The 27,405-nt window shown below is 38.9% G+C and overlaps 1 protein-coding gene across 11 annotated transcripts in view; it reads left to right on the top strand.

The window, feature by feature from the left end:
* The window catches only part of ADGRL2 (adhesion G protein-coupled receptor L2), a 231,313-nt gene that overhangs the window by 51,407 nt on the left and 152,501 nt on the right, over positions 1 to 27,405 (top strand). The window lies entirely within an intron of this gene.

The raw sequence follows: 27,405 nt of genomic DNA, 5'->3' as shown, positions 1-27,405 counted from the left end.
TCTGTGTGTGTGTGTGTGTGTGTGTGTGTGTGTGTGTTTTCTGTTCCTTTTTAGGTACCATTTCCCCCTCTTCTTATGAATATCTTTTTCATGTATAATTTTAAGTCATCGTTCTGTGGTTTAAGTGTTTGATTGTTTAAGGATACATGTGAAGGAATTTGCCACCTATTCTGCTTTTACACTTTGCTTTGTCTGTGAAGCAGTTGCCATAAAAACTAAATAGCCCCATATTTTCTTTTAAAAAAGAATATCTATAAATGATTAATTGCTGTATGACAGTGGAGCATCCAGTCTGGCGAATGGAGTGCCAGGATGACTGTCCTTGAGTAGCTGGTGGTTTATTTTTGGACTCCCCTCCTTTAGCCCACTCACAAATGCTTTCCTTGAATACCAGCAAACTGCAAGTTATATAAACAGAAGCTATTGCAACTTCCTATGGATGGACAAGAGGGCCATTGGTACTCATATAGCTTTCTTACTTGCCAGTCCTATTAGTAATATTGTGGCAAGTCATTAGTGGTAAATCTGCTGTATAATTTTCAGAACTGGGTAAGTAAAATTAAAAGTGGGTCAGTTCACCATCAACTTAAATCTCACTGCAGTTTGAAAATGTATTTACCTACTGTTACATGCAGTACCTAAGACTAGACTTAAATTAGCAAGTAAGGAATAGGCTTCTGTTTCTCTTTTAGAACAAAACTGTTCTGCTTTACTGGTGTCACAAACTTACCATATTTCTTCGATTCTAAGACGCCATCGATTCTAAGGCGCACCCCATTTTTAGAGCTGTTAATTTAGGGGGAAAAGTGCGTCTTAGAATCGAAGAAATACGGTAGTTGTTTCTTTCTTTCCCGGCTGCATAACATCCCTACAACACCGGCTTCAGCATTACGCTTGCATGGCAGTTTGATGGCATAATCTGCCAAGCAAAGCTGCTGTTCAGGCTTCATTCATTCCCTGTAAACTCCACTTAAATGAATGGAGGTTTGATGGTAGCAGTACCTGGTGAGTTGTACTCCTCAAAGTGCAACCATATATTGGAAGTGCATGAAAATTGGATATTGTTCTAAGCGTCACTTAAATATCTGTAGGGAATTGTCAGACTAGCCAAGCTGCAAAAGATATTTTATTAAAAACCCAAAAAGTTGGTAGGTTAGCTACAGCCTTTAAAATGCAGGTGTACCTTCTTGGTATACCTTTTACCCACCACAGCTTCCATAATTAAGAGACAGAGTGGTACATCACTAAACATGAAGCCAATGTGGTGCAGTGAATGGAGGGCTGGACTTGGAACAACCCCTCTCTGACATTTAGTTCACCAAGTGACCTTGTGTCACTCACTCTCTTATCACCCTAGCCTGCATCACTGGGCTGTTGTCAGGATAAATTGCAGTAGCCCCATTATGTTGCCTTGAGATCCTTGAAAGAAGGACAGGGTAATTAATAATATATGTATCTAACAGTCTGATCTTATGCATATTTATTCAAACGTTCCATGGAATTTAATGGGCCCGACTTCCAAGTTAGTATGCATAGGATTGCAGCCTCTAATTCTAATTGGCAGTGTTCGTTGCTTCAGTTCTCTGCTAATGTGCTTTAAGAACATTGAGTTTATAAATCATAATCAGGATTCTCAGTGTCCCTCTCTGCTCACAACTCTCCACAGTGCCCTCCCCCCTCCCCATGGAACTGTGAATACTGTTTTACATAACGAATCCTGCTGTTATCTCTTTTGTCAGTATCACCCCTCATTCCAGTCCTCTGCTCTTCATAATGTGTTGGGGAAGAAGGTAGGAGATCTGTGAGTGCCAATGTGCTGTGGATGAGGTGTCAACCCTTACAGATAACTAAAGGGCAGAGAATGCCAAGTGATCCCTCTCCCAGAAGCATGCTGAAGAACAAACACCACTATTTACTTCCGTGAATATCTTGCAAAAAGCTTTTACATTTGATATCTATTTAGTTTAATGTTGGCTCTGTTCGAAGACACGGCTCATGGGCTTGAAATAGATAAAAAAAAAGTATAGTAGCAACTCCAATTTAGATTTCACGGAATGTAGACCAGCAATCTCTCTCAGGGGATGTTGCCCTTCGAAAGCTTGTTTTGCCTGACCAACTTTTAAAACCTTCCTCCCCCCACCTCCTCCTACTGAGTTAGTAGGGTGTTGGAAGGCCAAATCTGACCAGAAATACACACTTCTCATTTGTGGTTTCATTAAATGGTAATTTGTGATTTGTCAGAGATTGTTGCATACAGTGGATGAAATTTGATTTTCCTGTGGAAGTGCAGTTTACAAATGAGAGGTGATGTTCTTATACAGCCGCCTTTGCAAAATACAGAAGTTAAAAGTGAATTAGAAACTTAGGTGCCTACATATAACCACTAGTTGACCTGACTAATGACTGTGAGTCCTTTTCAAAAAGCATTCACTTTATGGTTGTTTTAGTAATAGGAAATATCTAAACATCTTTAAAATACTACAGCAGCATTAGATATATAGGAAACTATCTTAAATCAAATCAGACTGTTTATTCAACCAGTATTATATATTCTGGCTGACAGTGGCCAATACAGGGTGTCAGGCAGAGGTCTTACCCATCTTCTGCTACCTGAACTTTTAAGTGGAGACTACAGGAATTTAATACGGGACGTCCTGCAAGTGTACACCATTCCTTCGGCTCCTGTTTATCTATTTATATTTATTTATTTGTTACATTTATATACCACCCCATAGCCAAAGCTCTCTGGGGCTCCCTTCCATTTCAGTGGAGGAGTGAAATGCATAGAGGATGTGCATGTAGTTATCACTTTCTGTTGAAAGTTATGGGGAAACTATTCTTCGTAAGGGATCTGGGCATGCTCATGAAAGTTCCCAGAACAAATATCTGAATATGAGTGATATACTGTTAGCACAGCTGTGGAAAGAAACATACATCCTGTCTTATCTCGGCGATACTTTGATAAATATTTGAGCTTAGCATCAAGTAGTATGGATAAGATCTGGAAGAAGAAAGGGAAAAAAAGATGTCAAGCTTGAACTGTTTAACAAGCAGTATTTAGCAAGAAGAATATCATCTGTATAACTTTAGGGAAGAAAAAAGTGAAATGATGAATTTCCACCATTTTCAAGCTAATTTTCATTTCCATTTGTAGCATTTCAAATTCATGTTGTTCTCATCTCTTATTTTTCTTGCTTTTAGTAGCCAGCAGTTGCCGGAAGCAATGTTTGATGCTTCGGCACTGAATTGAATTCTTTCAAAAAAGCCTACACTTCTCACTTAAAAGAAAACTAGGAAAGAAATTGGGAAGAGGAGACAGAATGGAGCCACATTAATTACAAATTCTTAAAATAAATCAAATATTGTGGTTCTCTATTCTGGTAGGGAATACTAATGTGGAGGTAGCTTCAAGCCAAAGCAGGGAAATGAATCTTATTTTATTGGATATTCTTGCAAGGCGTCGTCTTTCCACTTAACAAATGTGTAATAGGCTCAGTGGTGGCTTGTTCTGTACCAGACAAAAATATGTGTGGAAAAAGCAACCAGAGCAAAGGTGAACATGGGGTGAAGGTGTGTTGAATAGAAGAGGGGACACGAAGAAGAAATCATGCAATCTCACAGTCTTTGTGAATTCCTTAAATACAGTGAAGGAATCAGGATATTGGATCTGGTGCAGTTGAGGTGGAACAAAGCAAGGGCAGAAAGCAAATGCTGTCTATAGCAAGCAAAGCAACTCTGACCTCCTATGGCCTCCTATGTCTTATTGGTGTGGAGAAGCTTCCTTAGCTAGTGTGGAATTACCTGCTTTGTGTAGAAATGGGTGGTGTTAAAGGCTGAACTCCTACCTGACGTCTCTCGGGTCACCAATTCAAGACTTGCCACAGATTTGACTCCTTTGTACTTGTGCCTTCAATGGCCCACAATGAAAATATGAGACAGCGATCTCATTGTTGTGAAAATTGCCTAAATCCATTGCGTGGAGTTATACAGGCAGATGCTGGATCAGGAAAGGTTGTGATTTTATCTGCAATGTCATCTTTTCAAGCCAAGAAACCCTTTCACAATTTCTTAATTCCCAGGAATAGATGCCTTGTTACTCTAAACACTAAAATAGTATCAGTGGAGTGATGTCTTTGTCCCCCTGTGATGGGGGTGGGATGGCAGGGAATGAGCCTCTCTGTGTAGGGTGAGATGGAGTTCTTCCTCATTAGTGGAGATGTGTGCTGCAGTTTTCGAGAAGGAGTAAGGTATTTAAGGTAATTTTAAGGTATTACTCGTCTTGGAGGAGTAAGGCATTTAAACGTCTCAGAATAGTAGGAGGCACTGTTGTCACGACACTGATTTCACAGATATTGATCCAATAGATGCCTGTGATGTTAACACAAGCCAAAATCCAGATCACACTCACTGCTGCAGTTATTACTTGTGATTGCCATTTTGGAAAGTGGTGTACACATTCCAGCAACTGTACCCTGCATTTTGAGTGCAGAGGAAGGTGATATTCCAGGCGTGGATTTGGTAACTGGGAAAACGCAATCTGGATTCTTTGGAATAACTGAGAAACAGTTGGTATTCACCATACAAAAGCCACATTTTGTCTCAAAACATTTATTTTATTTTATTTTTATTACACATCTATTTCCCACCTTTTTTCTTCTTGCAAGGAATGCAAGGTGGCTACATGGTCTTCCTCCTCTCTATTTTATCCTCTCAACCACCCTGTGAGGTAGGTTAGGCTGAGAGTCAGTAATTGACCCAATGTCATCCAGTGAGCTTCATGGCCAAGTGGGGACATGAACCTGGATCTCCCAAGTCCCAATCCAAAACTCTAACCCCGCTACACCACAACTAGCTCAATACGAAACATGCATTGGAGACACTTCTGTTTCGTGACATATCCAGTCAAAGCTGGTTACTCTTTCTGTATGTGTTGAGCGAACAACCTGGACAGTGGAAGACAGGAGAAAACGTTCAGAGAATTACCCATATTTCTGGTACATTTATTGATCACCACTGGTAAGATATTGTTTTAGGGGAAGTACCTGATGAGACTTTGCAATCTTTTTCAATCATAAATAGTTAACACATCTGAAGATATCAAAGAAAAGAAATGATTCAAAAGCAGAATAACTTTTTCTAAAAAGGAATGACATTAATGTTGTCAATTTTCCATCTCTTTCAAATTACTTTGGTTGCAATCCTCTGCATATTTAGACAAAAAAAAATTTCTACAACTCCCAGCATGCCCCAGCCAGCCTTAGGAGTTTTTTCTGTCTGAGCATGCATAGGATTGCACCCTTTGTTGCTTATTTTATTAAAGTAATATGATTTTTTAAAATAACACATCAGAATTTTGAAATATGAAATAGCAAGTATCTAACCTCCAAAATAATTGTAATGGATAAATAGGGGAATAAACCATTCTGTTAAAAATTTGTACTGTTCTTCTTCATAGTAATGAGGCTCCAGATATCCAAGAGATATTGCTACTGCCCTCTCAAAACCCATTTGATTTGGCCAAAGTTATTCAGCAAAATGAGATGACTGTGGGTCAGCTAATGCCATGCAGCTACTTCAGATGCAAGTACACACAAAGCCACAGCCTTCAGGCTTTTTGTCAAGTAGATGCTGCGCTTGATCAGTGGTAACACGGATTGTGTTTGTTTATTTTTTAAAATCCCGTTGTGTACCGCCATTCCTCCAGGGAGTTCAAGGGTAGCAAACATGGGGTTATCGTAATTTGTTTTCGCAACAACCCTGTCAAGTAACTTGGGCTGAAATACGGTATATTGACTGGCTAGGGTCAACCAAATGTAGCTTTTGGATGAGCTGGGATTTGAACTTGGATATTCCCCATGAGAGACTATTATAAATGCTAAAGCAAGTGTTTAATTATCCGCAACAAGAATATGTACTAAGACCCAACGTGCATCTGTATGTTTTTGAAAGAATGCAACCTGTATCCTTTTGTATGTTTCCTTTATGGAAACACTCTAATAAAACTAGATATATGAAAGAAAAGACGATTTTTTTTTTGGTAATATGCTAGAAAACTGCCTAGGGGTAGAGAATACAAGGATTCTGACAATCTCAGTTTGTGAGCTGTCATTCTTTGTGTTTCACTGAAACAAATGTTGATTAGTGTCTTAACTAAAATCTTTGCTATTGGTTGTCAAAGTATGTATTAAATAAAGTTTGCTCATGATTTGAGTCTGATCATTCTATATCTTGAATTAAAAGGGGCTGCATAATTTAGTTGTTCCTGGCAGGATCCCCCCTTTTAAAAAACAAAACAAAAATTAGGGCGCCATAGAATTACAGAAAAAGAGGAAAGGATGTTGAAAATTGTCCAGTGAAGAGGTTGAAACATAATTTGCTAGTGTTAGGCCAGATGTTATATTTCTGTAGCCCTCTAAAGTATTGCTTTAGTTTACCACATTTCATTGTGATAACCTTGTTCAATCTTCAAAGGAATAGCTCCACACTCAGTCACTAGGATGATATTGAATTGGCTTAGCTACCTTGGTTAGACACAGTTGGTTAAAGGAGACTTTATTGCCATTTTTAGTCTAGATTTGGCATTTGTTTTATATTGCCTGAAGATTTAGGGTTACATTTCAGTCACCTTCATAAGGCTTGTGTCAGACAACTCCTGTTTAAAATGAGTGGTCTCCCAGCATGATGCTTGGGAGATTATTATTTTTAAGGAGAACGTTTTATTTGTAGAAATGTTTTGGAAGTAGTTGAAGATAGCAACATGACAAAATGGGGAAAAACAAAAAGGTGAAAGGTTAAGAAATGTTGTTCAGACATAAAGGTAAATTCAGCCTACAACACAGCAAATCTTATGGATGACATACAAACGCTATGTCTTTATAGTGTAGTTGTGGGGGTGTAATATGAGAGCCACACAAAAGTGAATACCATGTAGAGTAAAATAAAAATCAGGGTCCTAGTATATAAGGTGATAGGGAAATGCCTGCATCAACACTGGATTGGAATGATCATTCTGATTAAATTAAAAGTTCTACTGAAGTTAGTGGAATTTACTTACCTAATAAATGAGTTCAGGAGAAGGGTTTAGTGTGAAATGCAAGATACTGTGGGATAAAATAACAGATTAAACTGCCTTGGAAGTTTTCAAGAGGAAAAAAGGCATGGTATAAATGTAATAATAATAATAAAAACATATGAATAAACCACAACTGTAGAATAAACTTTGAAGTCCCTTTGCAAATTACATATATCTTTTTCCAACAATAGTGCCTTGTTGTTTAAATAGTTGGCTGTACTATAGGGTCTTTATTTCTACATTATTAAACACTTTTTGTTACCTACAAAGATATATTGGCTAGTCAAGTTCTCATTGGTTTTGAGGGCTAAAAACATATGTTTATCTACCAACTTCCAGAACACTTACATGTACTAGTAGGGTGACCGTATGAAAAGGAGGACAGGGCTCCTGTATCTTTAACAATTGTATTGAAAAGGGAATTTCAGCAGGTGTCATTTGTATATATGGAAAACCTGGTGAAATTCCTTCTTCATCACAACAGTTAAAACTGCAGGTGCCCTGCCCTCTTTTAAATCTGGTCATTCTAGTATAGCTCCTGTTGTGATGAAGAGGGAATTTCACCAGGTTCTCCATATATACAAATGACACCTGCTGAAATTCTCTTTTCTATGCAACTGTTAAAGATACAGGAACCCTGTCCTCCTTTTCATATGGTCACCCTAAGCACCACTGTACCCTGCTTTTGTGGTGATTGCCTTAAAATAAGTGAGAATTTAATTTGTATCACATTATACAAAGTCTTGTGATACAATAAAATAGTCATCTTTAGGTATTGATGAGCCCTTTGTTTTGCTACAGCAGACTGGGCGTCACATAGAATTCCACATTGTGCACAGTTTGTTGATGTTGCAAAATTTTGTTTCCGATACAAGTCTTAAAAGGAATAAAAATTCATCTAATCATAGTCAGATATTCCCTCTTAATCACTTTTGTCCACCTTTTTTAGGCTTAGTTTACCCTCTGATAAAAAATTATTGAGCTTGGCAGATTCATCAAGTGGCAAGATGTTGCTGACCATTGGAATGTTACATGTGTAACACTGTATAACGCCTTCCATTTGCTATGATTAGCATCTGATTTTGTTTTTAAAATGTTTCTGTTAGCAAAAAAAGTGGGGAGGAAATTTTTAGGTCATGTAATTCTTATAAGCAAATCAGCAGTAATCCAGAACCTCTCAAGGCAAAACAAAAACCTTGCTGATTTAAATAAACACAGCTACCCAAGGTTTTGAGAGGGTCTCAAATTTTCTCTGTATCAAAAGGGAACCTGAGCTTCTCTGCTAACTCTGAAAATTCTATTGTGCTAGAGCTTTTTGTATTTTCCTTATCTCTATCTACAGGCTTTCTTTGAAATATAGCTGTATCTCTGTTAGCTCACTGGATAGATCTCTGTTCTCAGTATATGCAGACAATTTGTCTATGCACAGGTGATATTAGTAATGTTATTTTAAGGAAGAAAAAGCAAGACTTTCCTCCTTTCCATTATGCTCCAACGACTTCAGAGAGATGATGTAGGTGTGTGGGTGACTGAGATTGTGGTAAGAAAGGTAGCTTGTAGATGTTACCCTGCTGTTTTGTAATGAGGTGTGCAAAATAAATTCTTTCCATCCAACTTTTACCTCACACCCTCCCAATTGTGCAAGAGTGGTGGAAAACAAACTAAAAGCTATATATGGCTGGGAATGATGGGAGTTGCAGTCCAATACATACGGAGGGCCCTATGTTGGGGAAGGCTGATCTGACTGTGTACGGTTTTTTTACCTTGTCATGTCCACTTAGAATGGAGAGTTGCCCCTCTCCTCCTGTGTTTGTGCCACAGATAGCTTTTAAACCCCCCCTGTCAAATGAGAATCTTATTGGAACAAGATGTTTCTAAAATGAATTTTAATCATATAGTCCAAATTCAAATGCATATTCAGTATCATAATTCTGTTTGGGAAAATGAGGTTTTGTGGCCATTTAGAACTGATTACACATTTCAGTGGGTTTGAGATAAATCTTCTCTTAGTAAACAGAAAAGTACAGTTTGTTTCTTGCCCCTTTTCATTACTTAATTTGCAACAGATGAATTTGGCATGCAAAGAGGTTGGAGCATGGAAAGTAGTGAGGGGCAAATTGGCGGTTTGTGGTGCAGGTTATTGCCGATTAGGATGGATGGAGTATTCAAAACTTACTTTTCTTCATTTATTTTAATTATTACTGTCCTGCCTATCTACACTGAAGTATACTCAGGGTGGTTCAAAATAGAACCACAACTGCAAATCATAAAATACAAAGTAATACATACAAACTTGATTTCATATATTTAAAAGGTTGTTGGGTTTGGCCTTCATAATCTGTATAACCTGTTGTCAAATGAATTATGGGTAAGCTTCAGATTCAGTTCTGAATAATTTCCGTACCAGACACATTGTTTAGGAAGTTTTTGTTAAAACAAAGACTGTGAGAATTAAATTTAAAAGAATTAAGCAATCTGAACTTAAGTCTGCATATATTGTAACACTACAATAACTTCCTGAGCTCAAGACACTTAACAATACCTGGCCTTTTAGAATATGTCTGCATTCTAAAACTATAATATTTTTTTGAATTGCAGTGCTTCTTTAAAGGACTCAAGAGAACACTGGGCCTGTTCCTGCAGCATAACCACATCATTTAAGGAGTGCAGAAACTTCTTCACACAGCACATAGTTAAATTTTGGAACTCACTACCACAAGATGTAGTGATGGCCACCAATCTGGATGGCTTTAAAAGGGGGTTGGATAAATTCCTGGAGGCAAAGGCTATCAATGGCTACTAGCCCCGATGGTTGTGTGCTGTCTTCAGTATTCGAGGCAATAAGCCTGTGTGCTGGGGAACAGTAACCAGTTGCTGGGGAACATGGGCAGGAGGGTGCTGTTGCACCATGTCCTGCTTGTTCATCCCTGGCCAATGGCTGATTGTCCACTGTGTGAACAGAGTGCTGGACTAGATGGACCCTTGGTCTGATCCAGCATGGCACTTCTGATGTTCTTTTGTTTACTTGGTATATTCATGCGTCATGTTCTCTGGCCTTAATTTCACCATCTAGCACTGAGTAGGGGAAAGAGGCTTTATCCAGTAGCTGATCATCTGTGTCTTACAATCTAGAAGATATGACTTGACCTTGGGTTCAGAGGACAGCCCTTACTGCGCCCACACCATTCGAAACAGCTGCTGCAGAATCAACCAGTGGCCCTATAAGAAGCAGACAGCTCCTGAAAATGGATCAGGGTTAACAGCAGGTCCAGACCTGCCAACCTCAATAAGAGCATAAGAGAAGCCATGCGGGATCAGACCAAGGGTCCATCTAGTCCAGCATTCTGTTCACACAGAGGCCAACCAGCTGCCCATGGGAATCCCACAAGCATGACATGAGTGCAACAGCACCCTCCTTCCCATGCTCCCTAGCAAGTGGTGTACATAGACATATTGCCAATGGTGCAGGAGGTAGCGTATAGCCATCGGCACTAATAATAATAATAATAATAATAATAATAATAATAATAATAATATATTTCTTACCCACCTGTCCACGTGGATCGAGGCAGGGAGCAACAATGAATATAAAACACATTAAAAACTGATTACATACATGATTAAAACATCCTAAAAACATTCTAAAAACTTTCTAATAGTCTTCTTCTCCAGGAATTTGTCTAATCTCATTTTAAAGCCATCTAAATTTGTGGCCATTACTTCATCTTGTAGTAGTGGATTCCATAGCTTAACTATTCTCTGTGAGAAGAAGCATTTTCTTTTCTGTCCTGATTGTCCCACCAATCAGCTTCATAGGATGACCCCAGGTTCTAGTATTATAAGAGAGGCAATTCATAAAGGCTGCAGTAGGCTTCTGAATGTTGTTGAGACAGCTGCTCTTCTTGACTGAATTCCAGCCAATACCTGCCATGTGATCTGTCCAGGGCCTTGCCTGTTGGGTGGGATCTTTCCTCATTGGATGCAACCTTACTTTACCAGAGGTGATCTGCCCCCTTTGGCCTCACCACTGCAATCCATTTCCCCATGGGAGCATTAAACTGAGCTACGACATGACAAAATATAGTTAACCATGTATCTTTTTGATTAATTGCTTTTAATGTTCATTAGCGTTGAGTTCAGCATGATAGAGTAAGTAGTATATGCAGGTTTCTGTTAAGTTAACTGTACTTTATTGTGAGACCACTAGAGCTGTAGCAAACATTATTTCCAGACTGCGGAATCATCAAGATGCTTTCCCCCCCATACACCATAGCATTTTCTTATTGTACTTTGCAGCTGTCAGGAAGCTTGTTTAATCCTTAGCTTTCGTCTAATGTAGGGTGGTTTGTTTTGTTGCTTTTTGTCTGCTGCCTGATCGCAGCCCTAGTATATTGTGGGATACCTACTTTATTTACCACAGAGCTACTGCATTTCATTCTCTCCTGAGAGCTGTTAATGGGCTCATAGCAAAGATCACCTGACAGCGAGTGGGAAGCCTTTAGTGAGAATGAACTTTATCAGGGTGTGGCAACACGACAGCACTGGCGACCCCATTTCTGATCTGAGTAAATCACTGTGATGCTGAGCAACAAGCAAAGGTGCATTTTTAACACATTCAGAGATGTTAAGCAACAGTAAAAAACCCGTAACCGTTTAAATGACAGCAGCTGACTGTTTGAATTAACTTTCTATTTGGCTTAATTTGGGGTCCTAATTATTCCTAACTTACGTGAGTAGATTTCAATTATAGTATACTATGGGGATTTGTAGCTAAGGCAACTGAAGGAATCATTTTACCTAGAGTACTTTTGTTCAACCGATTAAGGCAGGTTCACATGGAAGGATAGAAAATTGAAACCTCTTTGTAAGGCAGAAAACAATTGTTTCAAATGGCACCAAGGAAACAAATAAGGTGAAAATGAAATTTGTTCCTACTTGGCTTCTATTCTAATGGTTCAAGGATGTTTTCTTAATGTGTCAAATTTATAATTCGTATAAATTGTCATCCCTCCAACCTCCCTCAAACGATTACAGCTTTTAATTAGAGTAAAACTGATAACTCTTCAATTCTAATTGATTGCTATAATTTGGTAACTTTAGGCTGCAGCCCTGGGCATCCCTAGTCAGAAATAGGTCTCTTCAAACTCAGAGGGAGTCGGTGCTGTAGTGGGATACACATGTTTCCTTACAAAACAGAGTATGAAACTGCATCTTGGTAGCATGCTAAAGTGCATGTGTTCTTGTGTTTGTATGGATAGGGGAGGCTATTTAACTCTTTCCCCCTTGGCTGTCTCTCCAATATCACTTCCCTTCATCTTTTCTAGCCATATTGGAAAAGATTCTGGTGACCTGGGAGCATTTTGAGTAGAAAAACAGTTGAAGGAGGAAAGGTTCAGTAGTGTCTTCCTGCCATTTCTACACATGATTGTGTGATTTCAACTAATTTGGTGGGTTCGTCCCAGAACTCTAGTTTTCATTGGGAACTTCATAAAACAAATCTGAAAGTGCTGTTTGTTTTAGAATTTTGTATTTAGAGTTCAAATAGGTATGAGATATTTGAAAACTCAGCAATACTTCATAGAATTTCATTTTGATTTCTGAATATAGAAGTGGTGTGCCAGTCAATATTAATTGCCCTTATTTTGAAGTCATAATTCATATATTTATTATGCTCATAGAGCAGCATAAATACCATTAAAATCAAAATTTAGAACATTTAATCAGCATTTCTCTAGTCTTATTCTTGTTACAACACACATATATAAACTTGATCTATTATTTGCAGAAATAAAACATCAAGTTAAGTCATTCAAAGATATTCTTACATCTTATAATTTCAATCTGATCCCTGCATAACATGGAAAGAGGCACCAACACACAATTTTCTCACTGTTCTATATGAACATTTATGATTCATATAGAACATTCTATATGAACTGTTCATATAGAACAGTGAGCAAATTATGTGCTGGTGCCTCTTTGCTCCCACTTGTTCCTCCCACTAGCATGAGCGATAGATTAACCAGAAATAGAAAGCTTGTCATTGGCCCTGTTCAGACAGCACGCTAAGCCATGGTGGTTAAGCATTTTGTGCTAAATATGATGGCTTAACATGTTGTGTGAACTATGACTTAATGTGTCTGTGAACCATTCCTAACCATGGTGGCTATATAACCACCACTGAAATATGCTCACTAACCGTTTGCTGCAAAAAGTGGTCTAACCATAGCTTAGCATCTGAACAGGCCCATTCTGTCTGAACCTTGGATTTTGGTTTGTTGTTCCCCTTACAAAGCAAGATTGTGAACCAGGGTTTGTTCTTGGCTTATGAATACTGATTTGTTTGGGAGCAACAAACTGGGATCTAGGGCTTGGATATCACTGTACGATTTCTATTTCTTTTTGTTAACTGCTTGTACTAGGAGGAGAAGCAAATGGGCTTGTTCAAGGGAAGGCAGGATTCTGTGCGAATAAGGCATGTGTAACAGACTCAACTGATCCAATCCCAAAATGGCATAAACGTGCAGCTATGTTGGATCACACTTATATTTAGGAAGATTTAACACTTCTATGTATTTTGCCAACTTACTTCCATAATTGGGATTCTCACCCACAAATATTTTGCCAACTTACTTCCATAATTGGAATTCTCACCCACAAATAACAGGGAACAGGTTTTATCTGTTAGAGATTGCATATTTTGGGGAAAAAATCCTTAATTCTCTGAAACAACAACTATTTAGCCTGACTAGACCCCATCATTGTCAATGCCTGGTGGGGAAAAACACTGCATATATCTTGTTCCAAACCAGTGTCATCATGCAGAAACATAGATATCATTACATGGCTGAAAAAAACCCTACAGCATCAGAATAGTATAACCAAATACAAAGGCTCAAACTAGCCAGGTCCTAGAACTCACTGCTTAGAATCCAAAACACATGTAGTTCCCTTGATGGATCTATGGATCGTAATAAAGTAAAAAAACAAACAAACACACATGTAGGAAAACTACGAATAGACTGGAGAAAAGCTTCTTGCACCACCTCCGCAGATGGTCCAACACCTTTAGTCCAGATTGCATGGTATCCATGTTACCTTTGTAGATTTGCTGTCTGAGGGGCAAACTTTGCATGTCAATTGGGTACGATGTAGCTGACTCTAAACAGTACCATTTAACTTAGCTTTTTAATCCAGAGCAAGTGCATGTTGCCCCAATTTGGATTGGGACCACCATATACCGGAAGGGGAGGATTAAACCTTCAACCTCACCTTCTGCTTCCTGAAATCCCCCTTCGCTGGATAAGGTTAAATGGACAGCCCGGCCCCATCTATATTATTTGGTTGGTAAATGACACCATTCATCACAACAGTAATAAAATAGCCATGACACTCTCTAGTGTAGCTAACTCCACCTATCGAACAATAACCGCAGCATGCGGTTCCCTTGCTGAGGGAACTACAATGGCTGCCTATTGTCTACAGGCCAGGTTTAAGGTTCTAGTACTAGTGCACAAAGCCCTAAACAACTTGGGATTAGAATATCTGAGAGAGCACCTTCTTCCTTACCAACCTGCCCGGTCACTGAGGTGATGTTCCTTGTGATTCCAAATGAACCTATGGTCTGTGTTCTTCTAGTGCCTCTTGAAAACAGTCCTATTCCAGGAAACATTCCTTAATTAACCAGCCATTGTTTTTATTGGCATTCTGTTTTGAAAAGAACAATTTTAATATGGTATGTTAATCTTTTTATTGTTTTACCCTTATGTTCACTGCTCTGGAATCTGTCTTAGATGCAGAACGGTATATAATTCTTCTAAAAAATAAGGGTGCAGAGCCATTTCCAAAGCTACAGTTCTGGGCAACTTCTGACAATATTGATTCCTCATCTCCAACCTTTTAGATAGCCTGGCATTTTTCTCAGGTCCATGTTTATGGTAAATAACTCCTTGCGGTTGTTCTACTCATTGCTGTGTTTCTATATCACCAGTATATTTCTTTTTAGAAGAAATAAATGAAATTGTAATTGCAGTTTAGGCCTTCTCTCTTGATCAGTGACCTGCTTGATGGTTTACTCTTGTCAGTATATTTACCTTTAAAACCTGGTTCTCTTCCACTCACCCCATGCTCCAAATTTCTTATTACAATAGTAAAACAACCCTTGCCATATGAGCAAAGAAAGCAGTTGCAGCTGGTCCCTGCTTTGTACATGGAATCTCCATGTCAGCAATTGGACACGGTATTCTTTCGGGGTATCTGTGTTATCACTGAATATGAAACTGTTTCCTGATGACAGGCAGATGGAATGTTGTGCTGAATGTGTAAATTGGAATTATCGCATCTAGCATTTCTCTTTGCCAGGTGCCAGCTTGCTGCTGTGGCTCGACACTAATGTTGAAGGGGTGCCAGGAGCGGTTTTATTTGCTAATTATCTCTTAGCATCTCAGGCAAACAGCTTGCCCAGGTGTTTTCAGAAATACCTAGCAGGACAGTGCAAGGCTGCAGGTGGTCATGTAGTGATAGGACAGCATACAGAATGCTGCTGGTATCTGCATCCATCTGTGTAATTGTTTTTATTAAGCTCGGAGTTCTTTGAGACTAGTAATGCACTTGAGTGGCAGTCCAACAGTAGTATAGATGGGGCCACTGTTCTTGACTCACGTGGGCTTTTTCTGGGTCCCCGCCTTCCAGCCCCTTTGAGTAAAAAGAGAATGTGAATTGTTTTCTTAGAACAAGTAAGGTGTCCCCCCATTCCTGTGGCATGCAATTTAGACTTGGAACCTGAAAAAAACTGTTGAAATTTCTAGGTCAAATTTATTTATTTTATTTAAAATTACTTTTAGGACATACAGAATAAAACCCATACATAAATTGACAAAAAGTAGGTTTTTTGAATTTATTTGAAGGGGGGGGAAGCAAAAGGGGAAAAAAATTAAGAGTTTGACTGTTGAAATAATTATAATAATGCTTAGCATTTATGTAGCACTGTTTTGGAAAGTTCATAGCATATCACAGACTTTATCTCAGTAATCCTTACAATTCCTTAGGAAGCTACACTAGTATTATTAACACCATATTGTAGAGGCAGTAGGAAAGATGATGCTAAGAGAAAAATGGCTTGTGAGTTTATGGCTGAAGTGGTATTTTAACTGGAAACCTTCAGCTCACAATCATAGCTCTACACTAGTCCTCAATGAGACTCCCCTTAATTTCTTTAAATGTGCTGTCTTATTTCTGTATAAACAACTGTGTTCACACTAATGGGTTCGAGTAATGGTCATATGTAATGAAATGGGCAAAGGAATTGAAGGGCTGCATGAATCAGGAGATATGAAACTGGAATTTATCCATCCATCATCCACCAATATGAGGGATTTCTCTTTTAAAGTAGAGACAAGACAGCTTCATATTCCAGAAAAAAATATATTAACAAGAAATAACCTAGTAGATGTTGTAAGAAATGTAGCAATAACAGTAATACAATTCTGGGCAAGGATCCTTAGCTCTATAAGGTCCATTGCAGGATAAACAATGGCCTTGAACCCACTTACTGTTTTGTGCGGTACTTTGAAAAAGAGAATATTCCAAGTACGCAATGTGAGTTAATAAGACTTTGGTAAACAATAGCCAAAGTTCAACTACTTTCACAAGGAAAATGCCTTAAGCATAACGTGTTAAGGGTGGTTTGATGAAGTGTGTTAATTCCTTATAAAGGACACATCTGTGTAAATTAGGGTCACTATGTGCCCCAATTTGAAAGATGATTTCTTGGGGAAAATAGCTTCTGTTTCTGGTATATGTTCATTCTAAAAAGGGGACATATAAAAGGCCTTCTAGATTCAATCCTATATTTGTGTCGTGATACTGACAATTGCAAACTTGTTAAAAAAACAACCACCACCCTACCCCATCCCACCCTGCAATGTTGGGCAGAGTGGCACAAATTTGTAATATATTGTGTGTTGCACTTTCCATGAATGCAATTTCTGGTAACTCTGAAAGGAGAATATGTAGGTGAAAATTGGTGGTTATGTTTGCAGTGAGCAGTTAATGAAATGTTGGTTAATGTATTACTCTTTTGTAATTGAAAAATCTTCAAATAAAGTAGTTTAAACATTACAAAAAAATCTGCGGTGTGTGTGGGAAGAAACACAATGCCTTGCCTTGGTATGCACACAGAAGAATTTGAATTTCTTTTTCCCTGTTCCTCTTTCAGCTCATTTAAAGGGATTACATAATTCTAGTAATGCTGCTTTAATCTGCCATTGACACAAAGAAGTCTCCTTTCTGAGGTTCTTGCCATGCCAGCTTTTTGTGGGCTTGAATTAATCACCAGCAGAATACAACTGAGTTGATAACATTTTTATAGTTCTTTTAAAAATTGCTATTATAGCTCACTTTTAAATGGCATTGTTAAAAAGAGTCAGTTTTGAGCACTTGTGGGGAGGGGACTCTCTTTCCTTGTTCATAATCTAATAATCCAGAAAGATGAATTAGCTGTCCTCTGTGTCTGTTAATTAATGAGATGCAGCCTAAGACATTTCATAAATGCTCATTCCACTGTCTGATTGCTATCCATTATGCATGTTATGTGGTACATGCTTTGGCTTTGTTGTGGGTAGCTGGAAAATATGTTCCTTTGTACTTTTGGTTTTTTGAATGCTTGCATACAGGGTATGCATTTCTGATTGCTTTAAGGAGCCTAAGGGAATAAACTATTGTGGAGGTTCTTGAAACATTGGCTCATGTTAGCATGCCATACCATGGTTTGAGCTAATCATAATTTGGAATCCAAACCGTGGTTTGAGATTCCAGACATACAGGGAAACCAAGATTAAATTGCTAAGCAAAGTCCTACCTTCACGCTACATTGTGCCTCAGTTCACCTACCTCCTACGACTCCCTGGATGCTATTCCAATTGTTCTACTTTCCCTGCTAATTGCAGAGTGATGGCCCATATGCTGTTGTATTATCATTGTCCAGATACTTTTGGAGGAAGGCCAGCCAAAAATTTGCTGGCTTAGATCTAAGCAGATCTTTGGGCAGATCTAAACTTTGTGGATTGCAAAATGCATTCCTGGCTTTTCACACAGTAGTCTCTGTAGCTTTCCTTCTTCGTTTATGTGACATTTTTAATAGTCTTCTACAGATGTAACCTGAACACTGGCCTAAATCAGCCTTCCCCCAACCAGTGCCTTCCAGATGCTTTGACTTCCATCAGCCCCAGCAAGCAAGCTCAATAGTCAGGAATGCTGGTAGTTGTAGTCCAAAACATCTGTAAGGTATCAGGTTTCCTCACCTCCTCTTTCCTAACCATACCAGTGCTCAGCTTCAGCCATTCAAAGATGATGGCAGGCAAATATGCAGCCATTATGGTTTTCCCCAGAACTTACACTGTTGTTGCATTGCTCAATGCAATTACTTGCTGTTGAGCTTAACACAGCCTCCTACCCAGCTGAGATAAACTGAAAACACTGTTTTGGATGTGCCAAAAAACACTATACATGCCATCCCTAGTAGGGGTTGATCCTCCTTTGCTGTTTGGGTAGTCAAGTAGCCGTGTATGCTTGCCAAGTCAGGCAAGAAGCCTATGAGTAGCCCAACCTTTGCCTCTTCTTGAACAGCTTCAATTTGCATATTTGATGATGAGGGTTAAAAGGGTGTCTTGGATAGTATGATCTCCATGTCCAGCATGTGTCTGGGTTTAAGGTTAAGAGTCTTGAACAAAAAAAGCAATGAATTGGAAAATAAGGGTCAAACTACACAGTATGCTAGCATGGCATGTAGCTGAGGCCAGCCTTATATTTTTAGTCTCATCTAAGCTAATGGGGCCCTGATTTGATTGGAACCATGGCACTCCAGAAGGGGAGAGTTAAAACTATTTCTTGGTTAGCCCCCTAAATTTCCCCACCCACTTAAAAAAAATAAAAGGTGGGGAAATCTCCATTGACTTCAACATAGAAATGAGCACATCTCAGGGTGCACTCTCTTCGACATCTACACCAAAAGAATAAGCTCGGTGTGATGTGCAGCAGTGGAAACAAAGTAGAAGAAGTGAACTTACCTTCCACCCAAACTTGGCTTTAGAAGAGACTGCAAGGAGGATTATATACCCTCAGAAGGCTTCATAGGGAAGCATATTTAAGGTATTGAATACAGAAATAGGTGGAGAACATCTCTCTGAACTAGCACTTGAGCTCTGCTAGCATGTCTTCAAAGAGTAATGGGGATTCATCATTCTACAGCTCAAGCAGCTAGGGAAAGATTTCATTCAGCTTTCCACATAAAGTTCAAGTAAAGGGAACTCTCTATAGCCCCTCCATGCTTCTGCATCGACAAAACTTCAACAACCCTGTTCCCCTGGTGTGGCCATAAGCTGTGGACCAAGCCTTGATGGTAAGGATGATGTCCCTATTCAGCTTGATGGAATTCCATGTGTCACATTTGTATTTATGGGACCATGATCCACTGCTGTACCTGCTGCTGATTGGGAGGGGGTAATTTCTACTTTTGCTACTTTCTACTTTTACTTTTGTGGAATTGGCTACTGTATCTGGACCTATTGGTGTGGCACTGGCTGCATCACGCCAGCTTGTTGGCTGGGGATGATGGGAGTCGTAGTTGTAACACATCTGGAGGGCGCCATGTTGGGGAAGGCTGAGCTTGTACATTTTCTTACAAAAGAAAGTACTACTATTTTTTCCACCTACGTGCCTACAACAAAATAAAGGCAGATTGCCTGGTTGGTAGCTCTTACTACATTACAGTTAAGATATTTTTATGCATGAGTCATAAAACATCTTCCTCAAATGATTTATATCCAAACCTAGCCAGAATATTCATACTTTGCATTACAAATGCTTCTCCTCCACTTTTGCTTCTGCATTAACAACAATTAGTCATATAAATAACACATGAATAATGGGAAATAAGGTCTCAGATATCTAACACACCCTTGAACTGCAGTTCTCTGAGGGGGCTAGGAATGTCATTCCTAGCTGATTGTTATGCACCATGCCATCTTACTTTTGCGCACGGCACATTTTAGTTTCAAAGGGCTATAAACTTGTAATCAGGAAATACCATAAATGTTTCTGTAATTCAAATATCTTGAAACCCAGTTTGTTGGGAACTATTGGGTGACTCTCTAGTGGTGTGAACAGGGAACCCCCTGAGTCCACGTTATTCTATTGGTGTGCACTACGATACCCACAAGACAATAGAAAAGCAAGCACTTACATGTGCCTTCTTTTGTTCATGAGACTTAAGGTTTTTATAAGGAAAAGGTTGTGCCTGAATGACAAACATGGCTTCTGCCAACAGTTGCTGTTTGTTTTTCTTTTTAATGATGTGTGTTTGGAATCAACAATCTATAAAAAATGTATGTATATTTGCATTTAAAACTGTAAATACAGAACACCTTTACAGTTAGAAACAGCTTAATTAGCACAGAACACATGGAAGCAATTTGCTTATAATTTATGTAGTTTGTAAAGATAGCTGACAAATTAAGAAAAGCTAAAACCAGAAATGCAAAAACATTTGATTTGATCCCTATGAAGGAAATATTTATTCAATGTTAATTCCTGACATTTTAGTTACACTAGTAGAGTGGGAGGTGATTTTGTAACTAAACCAATGGACTTTGTGATACCCATTGTAAATGCAAATAGATGAGTTAACAAGACATTATCTGGTTACGTGATGAATGAAAAAATAATTTTTGAGTACTAATTGTCACTTAAAACAAGATTCTATATGAAAATTTCACACAAACAATCCTACTAGAAGAACTTATTCTTTGACAACTATGCCAGAGAAGAGACCTTTCACAATTACTAAGGCCAGAGGGTGCTTCATGCTGGTTTTGTAATACTTGTGACTGAGGAGTGGTCCTAACACCAGTGAGGAAAATTTCCCCATGAAATTTTTTCAAACCATAAATTTTTTTGGAACATTTTCCAGTTCCTTATTTTTCCACAGAAACTAGTAATAATGAATTGATGCCAATTGCAAAACCATTACTAGGCAAGCTTGGCAGTTTCAAAGTCGTAATTAATGTCTTTCAGGTGTTTCTCCCTACCAGGTATGTGAGACGATTCATATATGTCATTGAAAAACAGATATGTCCCAGTGTGAAATGGAACTGATAAGTAGTGGGAGAAAAACTGAAGGTGGCTAAACAACCTTAGTAGAAGAAAGTTGAACTCTGTTCAGACAGATGAGTGGTTGTTAACACGTCTTGTGCAGTTCTTTTAGGTGCAAAAATTAATTAGTGCAGCCTTTCCCAACCTGCTGCCCTTCAAGCTCCTATTATTCCCAACCATGCTATAGTTCAACACTACTGTAGGGCACCAAGTTGGGGAAAGTTGGATGAGTGTGTCAGCAGTATTCAGTGTCTCCTCCCCCATAAATGTAAACAATGAAAGTAAAGTACATGCTATTGTCTTCACATTTTTAGAAGTGTTCCAATAAAAATAATATACATTTAAATCATTTTAAGTGTGCTTTTATTTCCACCCTCAAATATTTCAAGTAAATACTTGTGGTAAGGTCATGTGGTGTAATTTTTAGCTATGTTTACTGAATGCAAGTAAAATCAACATGCTAAATTAGATCTCTCTGGGGCATAAAAAATATTCTAGTGCAAATTGACTTTTTTGTGGGGTAAATGACCCTTTGCAAATCAGCCTAATTTGCATAGGAAAGTTTTCTAATTCAAAACTTTCTGGAAAACCCACATCGCTGTCTGTGCCCTTTGCAGCCTTTTTAAAAGGCTCGTTTCGCTCCTATTTCTTCCTAGGTTAGAGGTTGTCTTTCTCTCCCAACAGAGGAGGAGACTTCATGCATCTGGTGAAGTGTACTCTAGCCCACAATAGTTCATTCCACAATAAATATTTTAGTCCTCAATGTGCCACAAGACTCTTTGGTTGTTACCAGATGAGGCTTTTATTGTACAATCACCCTGGAATTCTGTGGGGGATTTGTACAGCATCATCTTTCATTTGTAACCCTCTTGTGTTTTACCTATGCTTTCACCATTTTCTTTTCTTACCACAAAAAAATCAGTTAAGGAGGGAAAGACAGACTACCTTCACAGTGCCTTTTTATTGGTAGTGCTAGGAGCTGTCTATCTGGAAGCACCGTTTGTTATTTTTGTTCTCTCTGTAAAGAATTATGAATGCATTGTTTAGTTATTGAGATGTTTTTAAAATTATGTATATTGTGAAACAGTTTTGAATTCTTTTTTATAAGGAGATGCTATAGATAACAATGTACTTGCTAGTGATGTCCTAGGCATGCCTCCTCAAAAGTAAGTGGCTACCAAAAAAAGGGGATGTTTTCTGCTGTGGCACCTGGTTATGAAATGAGCTCCCCAAGAAGCTCACCTGGCACCTATATTGTGTTCCTTCCGGCACCAGTGGAGACTGTTTTATTTTCCTGAGCATTTTAGTCTTTTAGCTCTGTTTTAATTTTGCCATTGTGTTTTAAATCTCTGCATTGGTGCTAGGTTTTATTCTAGTTTTGCTTTCATCCTGTAGTTTTAAACTTTTACATTTTGTATTGTATTTTATGCTGTACTTGTGGTTTTAATTGTTGTTAACCGCCAGAAAGCTTCAGCTATTGAATAGTAAGATAAATGGGGTTTATTCCCAAGTAAGTGTCTATAGAATTGCAGTCAAAGTGGCTATGCCCGTAGACCTGTTCAGGCATTATGCCTGAATGGGGAATTGCAACACATGTAAAGGAGCTCATCTACACCAAGCAGAATATTCCACTATGAAAGTGGTGTATACTGCTTTATAGTGGTATTGAAGTGCACTGACAACTGTTGGGGCCCATTGACACATACCATATACCACCGTCATACCACTTTTAGAGTGTTATATCCTGCTTGGTGTAGATGTGTCATGGGCCTCACCAGTTGTCAGTGCACTTCTATAAAACAGTAGTGAAGATCCTGCAATGCACATCAATACTGCTATAAAGCTGTAGTGTGGCTCCTGGCTTTTATATACCGCTTTCATACCTCTTTCAGAGTGGAATATCCTGCTTGCTGTAGTTGAGCCCTAGGTATAGGGGACTGCATATTTGCCCTTCCTTCTCTGCCCCCACCCTTCCCACTTTGATCAGTAAGGTCTAAAGGGGGCCTCTATGCCTGATCCCTTGGACGCAGTTAGAAGCCTCTATGTGACGAGAGCGTCCAGAGCATTCAACTGAAAGTGCATAGAACACTCCCCACCCTCACCCCACCCACCTTCAGATCTTTCTGCTCTATGTGGGAAGGATGGGGCCAGGCAGGGCCCAGAATGTTGGGGAAGGATGGCATCTCAGTGTCCCCTACACATGTTGCAGTTCTCTGTTCAGGCATAACACCTGCACACAGAATGTGAGTATTCAATACATCTTGGTATTGAAATTTAGCATTCTGAAAAACTATACAAAGCAAATTGTTAATGGTATGTATTATTATTATTATTTATTTATTTATATAGCACCATCAATGTACGTGGTGCTGTACAGAGTAAAACAGTAAATAGCAGGACCCTGCCGCATAGGCTTACATTCTAATAAAGTCATAATAAAACAATAAGGAGGGGAAGAGAATGCACCAATAATAAGTATAATATAGTGGGTATAGTGGTAGTATAATAAGTGGGTAATACCAGGTGAATTTCAGAATCAGGTGTCCTTCACCACACCTTCCATTGGTTAAGGGAGTTGGACTGTATTACATAGGTCCCTGCCTGCCTTTAGGTATAGCAGAATTATACAAAATAAGTATATGTGTCCAATTTGTTCTGTTTCCCCCCCATGCATTCTTGCTTTTCCTGGCACTATATTTGGGATTCCTTGGCACAAAATATTTTCCATGAGAGACTTATACATGCTGGGGGAAAGGATAACCCACCCACCCTGATTTTTTCCAGAGATTGACAACATGGCCATTGACACCTTCTCTTAAACCTCCAGGCTTTTAGATATGCAAAATGAGCAAACATGATTATTGAAGTTAAAAGATAATTGTTCAGGTAATTTTTGGCTTCTCCTTGAGTTGTTCTGAGTAATTAAACAAAGAGAGGAAATGATCTAAAGCCAAGATATATACCATTAGCATTAAGCCTAAATAGCAGGTATAGTGAAGCAGAACACAGCTTCTGCAGCTCTGTAGGTTTAAAAAGAACATCAGTGCATCATCTTGTCTTTTTTATTTTAATTATTGCCATTTTTACCTCCTCATGTACACATTTCCAAATTTAGAGCAAAATGAAAAAAGAAAGAAAAAAAGATACGTCCTGAAACAAAACACTCCCTTTTTGTAGGCTGTTGAAAAGTGAGCTCTCAAATTATTCTGGCTGCAGCCGTATGAGTTACACATCGAAGTCAAGTCTTTAGCATAAGATGACTGCGGCACTGGCATCATCTTTCATCTTCTCCCCCCCCCCCCCCGCACTCCCCCCCCCCCCCGCACTCCCACACTTGCGCCTGCATTTTCTAAAGGTCATGCCTGCTGGGGATGGCCTTGTAAACCAACCCCAGTAATAATGTAATAAAACACAACTGATTCCGTGCAATATGGGCACAAAGAGTCAGAGCTGTTGCTTTGCTTATAATTTTCATTAAAACAAAGTAGTAATGATTTTTCTCCCTCCCCTGCAATAATTCTTTAACCGCTTCCCTCAGAAGAATTCCTTCCATACTGTCAAATCCTTTTTCACATGGAAAGTAATAGTATTTTCAGTTTTTACATGCAATATTTTTGTAGTGCATAGAGAGAATGTAACTTGTTAAGGCTTGCACATGTTATGCTATTAGGAAGTGTGGTCTGTTGAACACTACGTTAATTGTAGATTTAAAATCTGGATATCTAATTGGAATTCCCAAACCTAGTGAAAACGTAATCAGTGTTGATACCTTTGTTGCAAACAATGGATTCCTAGTCTACAGTGAGTGGTTTATATTTTTGATTTAGCCAATAGTCAGTGTTATACTTAATTAAACAATCTCAAATTTTGCCCGTGTTCAGAAACTGTAATGCGTATTTGAATTACTTAAGGGATGGAAAGGTTAAAAGGTCTCAGGGCCTGCAAGGTGGCAGCTTTGTGCAACTCAGGATTTGGGGGCTGTGCTGGCTACTATCTTGCTTTCTCTAAGGGCTCATCTACACCAAGCAGGATATAGCACTATGAAAGCAGTATATAAAAGGCAGGAGTCACACCAAGCATTATGAAACGGTATATGGTATGTGTCAATGGGCCCCAACAGTTGTCAGTGCACTTCAATACCACTATAAAGCAGTAGTGTGGCTCCTGCCTCTTATATACTGCTTTCATAGTGGAATATCCTGCTTGGTGTAGATGAGCCCTCTGGCAGCCTTCCCCAATCAGGTGACCTCCAGGCATGTTAGACTGTAATGCTCATCATCCACAGCCAACACTCTGGAGAGCACCAAGTTGGGAAAGGCTGCTCTAAGGATTCCAGCACAGTTTTCATTTCTGCAGCAGAGGCTTCTGGATAGGTAAGGTGAGGGATTAGTGTGGCCTAGGGAAGAGGAATTTTACCATACAGATGCAGATCTGTCAGTTAATGGCAGTGTGTATCCACCCAGAATCCATACATCTTTCTGACACTTACCTTCATTTTTTAAAAAATAAACCTTTCTTTTCTGGAAAAGGATTTTGGGGTTTGGGGTTGGGGAGAACACCTTGCAGTTTTTAATTAGAACGAAGTGAGTGATTTGAGGTTCTGACTGTACTGATTGTCTATTTTAATGATTGTGTTGTTCGTCTGCATTTTCATTTCTGTGATCCAAACTTCGATATATGCCTGGCAGCCTTGTAATGCTATTTCTTCTTGTACACTGGCAATTCCCAGTAGCATTTGATGACTTTTATTGTAGCTCTGCAAAGCAGCTGGCATAATGTGTATATTAAAATGAAACTTTTACAAGAATGGTAAAGTGTCACGCTGGTTTTCATCCTGACATTTCTGGGCAGCCAGATTTTAATTATTTGACTAAAGTTGTTAATTCTGCTCAGTTTTTTCTTTAAAAAAAAGACAATAGAAAAGAAGAAGCAGTATCTGGATGATAGATGTAGATGTCAGAATGCCTGAGAGGGTTCTACATCTTTGATTAAAGGTGTTGCTCTGGTGTTAAACCCAGATTACGAGGGCATCTTAAATTCTATTGATTCTGTCAGCTTTGTTTTTAATGTGCTGTTCAAGCACAGGGTGGAAGAGTCACTCACACGCATGCACAAAATAAAAATGGGGAAGAAAACTGCTCCGAATGTCACAGAGCTCACCACCAGTGTTGCCAATTTTGCTTATACTTTTCAAGAGATTGTCCCTGTATCTATCACTCAAGGAAGTGAGTCTGTGAAACAGGGATTTGGCTTGACTTGACTGTCTCGCTTTTAAGTTCCATCATTTTGTTATACATGCTTCACCCATCTCAGGGCATTGTATCAGAGCATATGCTTGGGGGACGCACAGCTGTCAAGCATTATTCCAGATAAACAGAGCTATAGCTGCAGCATATCGGAAAAACTGTCCAGAAATCAGATGCTGCTTTTTCTTCCAGTGTGAGCTTGCCTTTATTTAGCTATCAGAACACAAAAGGAGTTTGGAACAGGAAGTATCAGACTTGGCACATTTTTCACTAATTCAAATTCAAAGATCATCTACCTGCTTTTTGTTGTTGTTGTTCAAGGCCTGCATGTTACAACCCAGGGCAGATAGCTGTTCCTTTTACTTCCCTCACCCCACCCCCCTCCAGTTCTGCTGTTTTCAGTGTTATAATAAGGAACAATTCAAGGATGCAGATGACAATGAGTCCTATTTAAGTGTTATTATTATTATTATTGTATTCCTTTTTGAAGTTGATAGCAGGATAAGAGACAAGACCCTAACCTAAGCAGGCTACTAATACTGTATTTATTGTAGAAAAGTCTTCATCAGTACTCTTGAACAAGATGACCTGTTAAGGCTTTTTGTTAATTTGTCAGGTTCAAGTGCATATATTTATTTTTTAGGATGGGGTTGAGTAAGAGATATCCTTCATTACTAAAAGGTGTGAAGCATTTAAAACTACAACTCCTGGTATGTAGTGACAGATTTCAGAAGAATTATTAGATCAATTTCCTTATAGGGCCATTTGTGTAATCCCTGTTGAATTCTGGGCCATTAACTGGTGCTAATGGGGTTACTTCCACAATCCTTTGTATGGGGAAAAATACACTGTTGGGAGTCAAGATTTCCTTTCCAGCTCTTCCCAATTTCCAGAAACTTATAGTGCTGGGCTGATAAATGAAAGGCAGAGGCCTCATCT

Source organism: Elgaria multicarinata, chromosome 1 (assembly GCF_023053635.1).
Source record: "Elgaria multicarinata webbii isolate HBS135686 ecotype San Diego chromosome 1, rElgMul1.1.pri, whole genome shotgun sequence".
NCBI classification, from domain to species: Eukaryota; Metazoa; Chordata; class Lepidosauria; order Squamata; family Anguidae; genus Elgaria; species Elgaria multicarinata.
Note: the sequence above shows the minus strand (reverse complement) of the source record. Positions and strands in the feature narration are given on the sequence as shown.